The sequence below is a fragment of the Sinocyclocheilus anshuiensis genome, unplaced genomic scaffold, assembly GCF_001515605.1.
Source record: "Sinocyclocheilus anshuiensis isolate Anshui unplaced genomic scaffold, SAMN03320099.WGS_v1.1 scaffold1955, whole genome shotgun sequence".
NCBI lineage: Eukaryota > Metazoa > Chordata > Actinopteri > Cypriniformes > Cyprinidae > Sinocyclocheilus > Sinocyclocheilus anshuiensis.
In genome coordinates, this window is record NW_015554054.1 from 305,521 (window position 1) to 314,462 (window position 8,942).

Consider the following 8,942-nt stretch of genomic DNA (forward strand, 5'->3'; position numbering starts at 1 on the left):
TGTGTGCATTGAATTTATTTAATACACGAGTTTCACAATTTGAGTTGAATTACTGAAATAAATGAACTTTTCCACGACATTCTAATTTATTGAGATGCACCTGTACACTGGCAAACGTTTTTATCCAAAACAAGATATACACTTTATCATGACAAACGTTCCCTGAGACACAAGTAAATGATCTTGGCATTATTAGTATGATGCTCCACCAGCTGAACTACAGCAGGGGTGTCCAATACAGCTCCTGGAGGGCCACTACCCTGAAGAGAAATAAACAGACCTGAACCAACTAATCAGTTTCTTCGGGATTACTAATTACTTCCAGGCCAATGTGTTCGGGCAGGTTGGAGCTAAACTCTGCAGGATATTGGTCATCCAGGAGCAGGACAGAACACCCTCTGATCTACAGGAACTGGGAATCAAGCTCTGCAACAAGAGGATTTGGAGAGGGAACCTAACCCTACCTTGAAATTCTGACAATGGGATCTGATAGTCACTGCATGAAATTCAAAAGATTTGGAGTGTAAGATAAGGAATGGGATCAATACAGATTTCAAAGATGATGAAATGAGTGGAAATGTACCTCGGTTTTGACCTGAGGTAAAGGGAGTGTGAAGATCTCAAGAATAGTGATGTTTTCAGGGACTCTCCAGGTTCCAGTAGTACCAAGGGAGACTAGATACATAATTTTGGCAATGTGTGCCAAGACATGAGATAATAATAATAAAAATACATTTTATTTAAAGGCGCCTTTCAGAGCACTCAAGGACACCGTACAATTGAGTGATAATCATAAAATCAAGACAACAATACAACAAACAACAACCATTAACATAAAATAATTTAAAATTGATCAGAGAAAGCTAATTTAAACAAGTAAGTTTTAAGACATGATTTAAAAGTAGTCAGACAGTCACTTTCTCGTATAGATTGTGGAAGAGAATTCCAGAGATTAGGAGCAGCACAACTAAATGCCCTAGACCCCATAGTGGCTAAACGAATAGAAGGTACAACAAGGGAAACAGATGAAGAAGATCTGAGAGTACGCTTCAGGATGTAAATATGAAGCAAATCAGAGAGATATTGTGGTGCAAGATTATGAAGAGCTTTAAAAGTGAGAAGTAGAATCTTATACTCTACTCGATATTTAACAGGAAGCCAGTGAAGATGGTAGAGAACTGGAGTGATATGCTCGATGGAGGAGGTTCTAGTAATTATACGGGCAGCTGAATTCTGGACCAATTGAAGTTTGTGAAGGAGTTTGTAAGGTAGCCCAAAGAGAAGAGAGTTACAATAATCAATGCGCGAGGTAACTAGAGCATGTACAAGAATAGCTGTGGAATTTGGTGTGAGAAATGGACGAAGGCGGCTGATGTTCCGTAAATGGAGATACGCAGACCGAGTAATATTGTTCACATGCTTTTAAAAAGATAAAGTACTATCGAGGATGACACCCAGACTTTTAACCTGAGTAGATCGGGAGATTATAGAGTTATCAACAGAAAGTGCAAAACTGTTGGATTTTGACAAATTAGATTTGGTACCAACAAGGAGAACTTCTGTTTTGTCAGTATTCAACTTGAGAAAATTACGCGAAAACCAGGATTTAATCTCTTCTAAGCAGCCCAAAAGAGAGGAAGAAAGAAGGGTAGAATTTGGCTTAGAAGACAAATAAAGCTGTGTGTCGTCAGCATAGCAATGAAAATTGATGCCATATTTCCTAAAAATGTAACCAAGGGGTAGTAAATAAATAATAAATAAAAGAGGGCCCAAAACAGAGCCTTGAGGAACACCAGCTGTAACAGGTGAGACATATGATCTGAAATTTTTAAGTTGAACAAATTGTGTGCGCCCAGAGAGATAAGATCTGAACCAACTAAGAGGGACACCAGTAATACCTATAGAGAATAGTCTATCTAAGAGAACTTCATGAGAAATTGTATCAAAGGCCGCGGTTAAATCGAGTAGAATAAGTATAGTTAAAAGTCCAGAATCAGCTGACATCAGCAAATCATTAACAAGTTTTACCATGGCAGTCTCTGTACTATGCAAAGGGCGGAAACCGGATTGAAATTTTTCAAACAGGCTATTTTTTAAAAGATGGGAATGAACCTGAGATGCAACAACTTTTTCCAAAATTTTTGAGAGAAAGGGCAAATTGGAAATTGGGCGAAAATTTGCAAAATTATTAGGGTCAGCTCCCAGTTTCTTAAGTCTTGGAGTGATTACAGAGATAGCAGTTCGATGGACTTCCAAACCTCTGAGGTTAGAAATTGGTATCCGAGGTTAAGGTTAGCAGCAGGTTAAGGCTAAATAGGTTAAAGATTAAATAAGGTTATCAGATAATATTGTCAGAGGACATGGGTTGTGAATGATGGTCACTTCACTTTACTACATTTAGAAGTAGGATAGAAGAAGTAGAAATTATTTTCATAAAATTTAAAGTCTTATTTACTGGGTTAAGTCATGTGAATGCATCTTTGTGTTGTATATGAGCTGATCGCTGACTGATAAGCTGATTTTATACAGTATATATGATCATTCAACCAACTAGTCACAATGTTTTTGACTTGCTGTCAAAATTCAAGCTACAGCTGAACAGTTAAGGTTGTCTTTCAGATTTTATTTTCCACAATCAATCAGCTCTCAAACCCTTCATACCTGACAGATGTGATTCCCAGTGTAGTGGCTCTTAGGATGCTGCCGGGCTTTTAAGACAGTCATGGAAGTGACATTCACCCTGACCTTTGCCCTCATGTGGATTTGTTGAGATGGTGGTCACCCATGGGAAAGACTGTGACTCCATTAAGTGTTGCAATCAGGGTAATGCACTCAGATCTCTGTGTGTGAGGTAGAAAAAGACAGACGTTAAGAGAGGGAAATTGCTTTGAGTGTCCGTCTGTATCCGGTTTCGAATACCTTAACGACAGCGAATAATGTTAAATTTGATTGCAGCAATTGAAATACTGGAAGTCACTTTGGATAACATCTGCTAAGTAATGTTTAAGATTGTTAACTCTATGAATCTTATAAGTTATGTGAAAAAAATGTATTGTCATAATAATGCCTTAAATAGGCTTAATTTTCTTCATGCAAAATCTAATTTCTTTACAGGTTTCATGAGTTTCACCCCATTATATTGCACATTATTGTATTGAAATAACATTCTCATTGGAGTTAATCTGAAATGCACACCTGAAAAACACAATATACCACAACATAGCCATTTTTTATTAGATTTCGTGGCCATTTTCGTCACAGTTGCACAAGGAATTCATCTTAGTAAGTCTAGGCACAGCAGTCAGTAAGTTTATATATTAAACGACTCAAGTGCAGCTCACTGTAAGGTTTTAATTTCTGCTAACTGATGTCTTCGTCTTAACTGACAGGCTCCTTTCATTAAAGATTAAAGGCGAGCAGTGAGCTAATGCATGTTAAACTCGGTGGCCTGGCCTCAGTGACCACTGCGTCATCGCTCAGCACCGCCACACAGCTAACGAGTGGCTGCCGTCAGAACAAATGAGAAAATTTATGACCTAAATGGTCATATTTCTGCTGCTGATAGACAGGTGACCCTCGGCCCCCTGGGAATGACAGTTAGCATGAGTCGAAGCAAAGAGGGGGCCAATCCACATCATCTGCAAGTTATTAGCCCATGTCTTCTACGCATACATTTTCTCTTTTTCTCTCTCAGTGTGAATCCCATTTAACTTGGTACGCTTTAGTATCCCATTTAAAACTATTTTATTTACACAATTCCCAGTTTTTTTTATGTACTAATAAAATAGCATGAAAAGGTAATTTTAAATGCATCAAATCTCTGTAACTCCTCTTAAAATGGTTAATTTAGCCTTTGGCATTCTTGACTGTATAGAATAATAATTTAAATAATAAAAATTATTCAATAATGTCACACTTTTGACATAAGGATATTCATGTTTTCATAACTGATATTTGTGTAATTACAATGACATTTTAATTAATTTTAACTCACTTTATTTGCCAGAAACTATGATACCGTATGGCATATTTGCCCAGCTTAACAGTTCAACCCTGTTATCAAGCTTATTGTCAGAAGAAAATATCAGTCAAAAAAGTTAAGAAATATAAATGTAAATAGCTAACAGAAAAATAAGGTAATCAGGCAAGAACTACAACCCAATGGGTATCGAGAGATGAATTTGAGCTAAATGTGCAACCCTGTTATCTTTTGTCTTGATCTTTTTTAATGCTGTTATTCCTTAAAATTGCGACATCCAAGAGGAATCGAAATTGTAATTTTATAACAAGTGTCCGGTTCCTGACCTTAAGTATCCTGTTCCAGAATTGGAATCAATTTGGGATTCCCAAAGCCTAGGTATGGGTTAAATAAAATGCTCTTTTTACATTCTACCGAAAATGTGCCTGGAGTCAACTATTCTCCTATTGTAACAAATTACATTCTTATGGGCATCTATCTGACTCACAGATAAATCATGGTTTATCTGTCAGTCATATGCACGTAAAAATGCATGGGCTCTTATTTCAATGTTGTTCAGCTTCGTACAATTAGTTTAACTGCACTGTTAAAGAGGGCAAACTTTACCATTAAACTGAACTGTGTGCATGCCTAAGACACCTAGGCTACATTGTTCTTGCTCCGTCCATGCAATAACTGGGTCCTTCTATCAACCGAGTTTTCTATTTGCTCTGGTAAAATCAATGGTATGACCCATTTCAGGAGCTGTCAAAATTACAATTTAAAATCAGAGCATAGCTCATACATAAACTAAAATAGTGTAACATTAACGATACTGATTCAAAAGTCCAACGCCAGTGATTGACTGTCAAAGCAAAGCGCGGTTTGAATGAGGTATTCATAATGTAAATTGTTACGCATTATATCTTTTAATCAATTGTAACCAAAGTTAAAATGCATTCTAATATCTGAAGGTTTGTTTGTCATGTGTTTGAATGCATTATGTTTTCTAAAGGTGTAACAATTAATAGATAAGCATTATTACGTATTAAAACTGGTAACAATTATTCATGATATCAGACAATGCATTTATAAGGTGCATTACAAGGCATAATGAATGCATTAAAATGATGCTTTATATATAAAGGCTTTAAGTATAGTGTTACCAATGTTTGTTGAGAAAAAAAAAACAATAATGAAAATCACAAAGCCTAACTCAGGTTTTTAGATATTTATGGTAACAGAGTTTCTAAAGCACCCCCTTGTACTGAAAAAAAGACTATTTTGTGCACTATTCATGGAAAGTGCCACTCATGCAGACTTTTTAACCCTGCCCAGAGGTAATCAAAACACAGCACTTATCCTTCAATCCCTTTGCGCTTCCCATCTTGTGCCCTTAACCAATTGTTTGTTTATACTTATGTTGAAAATTTTTGAATTTCACCTTGTCTTACCTGCATTAGCGCTCCGCAGGAAGAGGAGCAAACTGCATGTCTGTCAGGCCTGACTTTAAAAAGGGGTTTTATTTTTACTATACAGAGCTTTCGGATGACGTCACCATGGACTCTAATCCCATCAAAGGCAGGCTGGAGTGGTCTGGAGATGGTGGACGAGGCTTTTTTTTTCATGCCGCCTGGAGAGTCAAACAAAGCACATATGGTGTTGAAGAGATGAGATGGATAAGACGCATGATGGGGTATAGGCAAAGGCTTATGGGAAGGGAGTACTGTTTGATTTTCAGGCCAGGGTGTAATAAATAGCCATCAAATAGTTCCCTTACAGTTCTACAGCACAGTTCCTCAACAATTCATCTGAAGAGAGTGAAATACATGCAAACAATAAGAAACATTGGCTCATACTGTGATGGCACCAAAGAATCTATTGAAAGATGAAATAAACAATTAGAGAACAAAAGGAGATATTGGTAAGGAAAATAATTAATGATTAAAGTAAGGCATGTGCAGAGAGCATCTTTTAGTGCAGAAAAAGGTACTGTGTTGAGTGATGAAACAGACTGTCTCTAACCTGTCACACTTGATATACTTGATATTAGGAACTGCTCATAGCAAAGCTAAACCACTAAAAAAAATAATTTAATTGAATGAATATTTTGTGCCTTGAAGGAAAAAAAGTTAATTTCCATAAATGAATGAATGAATGAATGAATAACCACAATAAAATTAAAACAGCCATTAGAACAGAACATTTTCATGAAATAAATTAATTCCAAGTGACATGGCTCACTAACCAAACTATAGGCCTGTTTAGGGTTCCCAAACATCAATATAAAATAGTGTTGATGTGTGGTCAATGGTGGGTATAAAAGTGGTTCATTTAAAAATATTATAAAACTATTACTTCGCAAAGAAAATATTACTGACACAAATTTCCAAAATTAATATAATTTTACTAAGCAGTTTCATCAAATGTTTTAAAAAACATGAAAACATCAGCCAAAAATTAACTTTCAGTTATCATTGACTCACCCTCCTTCCAAATCTGTATGACTTTCTTTCTTCTGCAGATACTGTATTTTGAAAAAATATTTCCACTGTTTTTGTCCATACATGTAAAGGCAATAGCTTTCTGCTGACTTTCCTCGTATATGGCCAAAAAAAAAAGTATTAATTTTGGATGAACTATCCTTTTAAGAGTTGCCTCAACTGGTGTTTGCAGTTGTGTGCAGGTGTTTCGTGTTAGAGTTGATACTGTGTATTTTAGCCTGGCTAAAACATCATACTGACCAATCAGCCACTCTCCATTAATAAAACTGTTTTTAAATTGTATAATACCATTATTATATTAACACTGGTCTCAGTCATGTCACATGTGAACTAAACCACTTCTCACACAAGTCAACCTAAACTTTCATTTTTTATTGCATTTCACTTTTAGTGTCCTCCAGAACTCTTCCTTCTCAATGGCACATTGTTTATCCACTCTTTGATTCATTTTACAGGCCAGATGTGACCGCTTGCAGTTCATTTGTTTTTTTGTGCAACATATTTGCACAGAGCTCTGCTTGTGTGCGTGGGAAGCTTTTTGGCGATGGCCTCTGTCAGACCGGCCTCTAATGAATCCCATTAAATCATGCACTTTTGTCACTTTGTCATGTGCTTTACAAGTGTGCAACCCCCATTATGGGTGAATGCTACATTGAGGAAAACAAACTACTTGACATCAGTGGACTTCTGCAATAAAAAAAGAAATCCATCGAATGTCTTCTAACTTGGCAATCAGGGATTAGAAAGTTTGACACGCGAGACTGCTTTTGCCAAACTTTGTGTTGAAGAGAACAAAAGTCTATGGCATGTATAAACACTTGGAAGACCTGGATTCATCTACTTGTCATCTGCCAAGAAGGGTAACATGTGTTTAGAGAATGGCTCGGATAAAAAGGGTGGACTTTACACTGAGCAGACCAGCCCAATCAATCTTTTGGTCCACCACTTTCCAAAAGCTTGTCTCGACTGTATCCTTCAACGTAAAAAAAGAGCAAAAGGAATAGAGTGCAAGATAAATTTGCTGATGATGTCCACTATTGTGGATTTTCCCAATCTCAAGGCACATCACAGCATGTTTTGTTGGGTCTGCAATTTTCCCCAACAGTATAGAGAAGATTTGATGGATGGTTATACTGTTGACACTTCACACAAACGGATCCCTTGATCTCCAGTGTCCAGAAGTGTTGTGGTTCTGGGGGTGGAATATGGCCCAGACGTCTGAACTTTGGCTGAAGTTGGTGTGAATCCCATGGACTAGAGCTGCAGTGATGACTTGATTGTAGACCTTGTTCAGAAAGAAAAACTCTCACAAGATGGACATTTAACAGGTTAGTGTTTAGTCAGGCTTGGGATTGTTCTCAAACTCAATGAAGAAAATGCATGAATGATGCATGCAAATCTCGGGAGACTTTATGCAAAATGGGGATGACCACGGTTCTGCCCCAAATGCTACCCTAAGGTTTTGCAGTCAGTCCACACATTAGTGACACAATGGCGCATAGACTGTCAGGTAGTATTTTGCTGTGGAATCCAATGGACCAGAGATGCATGGTTGTCTTAATGGAAATTCTCATAAGGTACATTTGAAATTCTCATGAGATACACGTTTGACAAGGTTAAGCTAGAATGAATGCCCCATCCAAATTTTGCAAGACTGAGGGTTACCATGGTCATGTGCTGAATGCTTCTGTAGAGTCCTGCAGTCCTCCTCTAATGCCGGGCACACACTGCATGATTTTCAAAGTCATCAAATCGCTGCTGTTCTCACATTGCACGATTGTCTGGGTTACCATCTGGTTCAGGCGTGTCCAAACTCAGTCCTGGAGGGTCAGTGTCCTGCAGAGTTTAGCTCCAACCCCAATTAAACACATCTGAACCAGCTAATCAATGTCTTTACTAGGTATACTAGAAACTTCCAGGCAGGTGTGTTGAGGCAAGTTGGAGCTAAACTCTGCAGGACACCAGCCCTCCAGGACTGAGTTTGGACACCCCTTTTCTGTCAGTGAGTGAAAATCGGGGCTAGTGACATGACTTGGAGCCACTGTCAGGTAGTAGTTGCTATGAAATCCCATGGACCAGAGCTACGGTGATGTCTAGATTACTAGTTTCCAACCATTGAAGAGGAGTGGACCAACATTCCACAGGCCACAATCAACAACCTGATCAACTCTATGCGAAGGAGATGTGTTGCACAAATTAAAATAAAGCTATGTAAACACTTGCATTTTTACAATATTATAAGTGTGTCCCACCAGGTAATGAAAAGTTCGACACACACTTGTGGTCTTCATCCTCACTTGAACGCTTGGGCCAAATACAGGAAATATGTCATATAAGTTGTCAAGTGCAAAGACCGCAAGTGTGGGTATTTGGACAAAGCATTTGACACCTCTAGTATAGTGATAAAACTAGTTCAGCAAAACTCTTGCTTGGTACACACGGTTGGCCACAGTGCTGTCTAGATCAGGGATAGGCATTAT

At 37.8% G+C, this 8,942-nt stretch overlaps 1 long non-coding RNA gene across 1 annotated transcript; it reads right to left on the minus strand.

Annotated features, from left to right (window-relative positions):
- Nucleotides 1–2,707: 2,707 nt before the first annotated feature.
- Nucleotides 2,708–8,261, minus strand: LOC107668495 (uncharacterized). Its single transcript, XR_001631903.1, has 3 exons — nt 8,128–8,261; nt 5,413–5,591; nt 2,708–2,838 (listed from the first exon to the last, which is right to left on the minus strand). It is a non-coding gene; the product is annotated as an uncharacterized LOC107668495 (long non-coding RNA).
- Between the last annotated feature and the right edge of the window lie 681 nt (nt 8,262–8,942).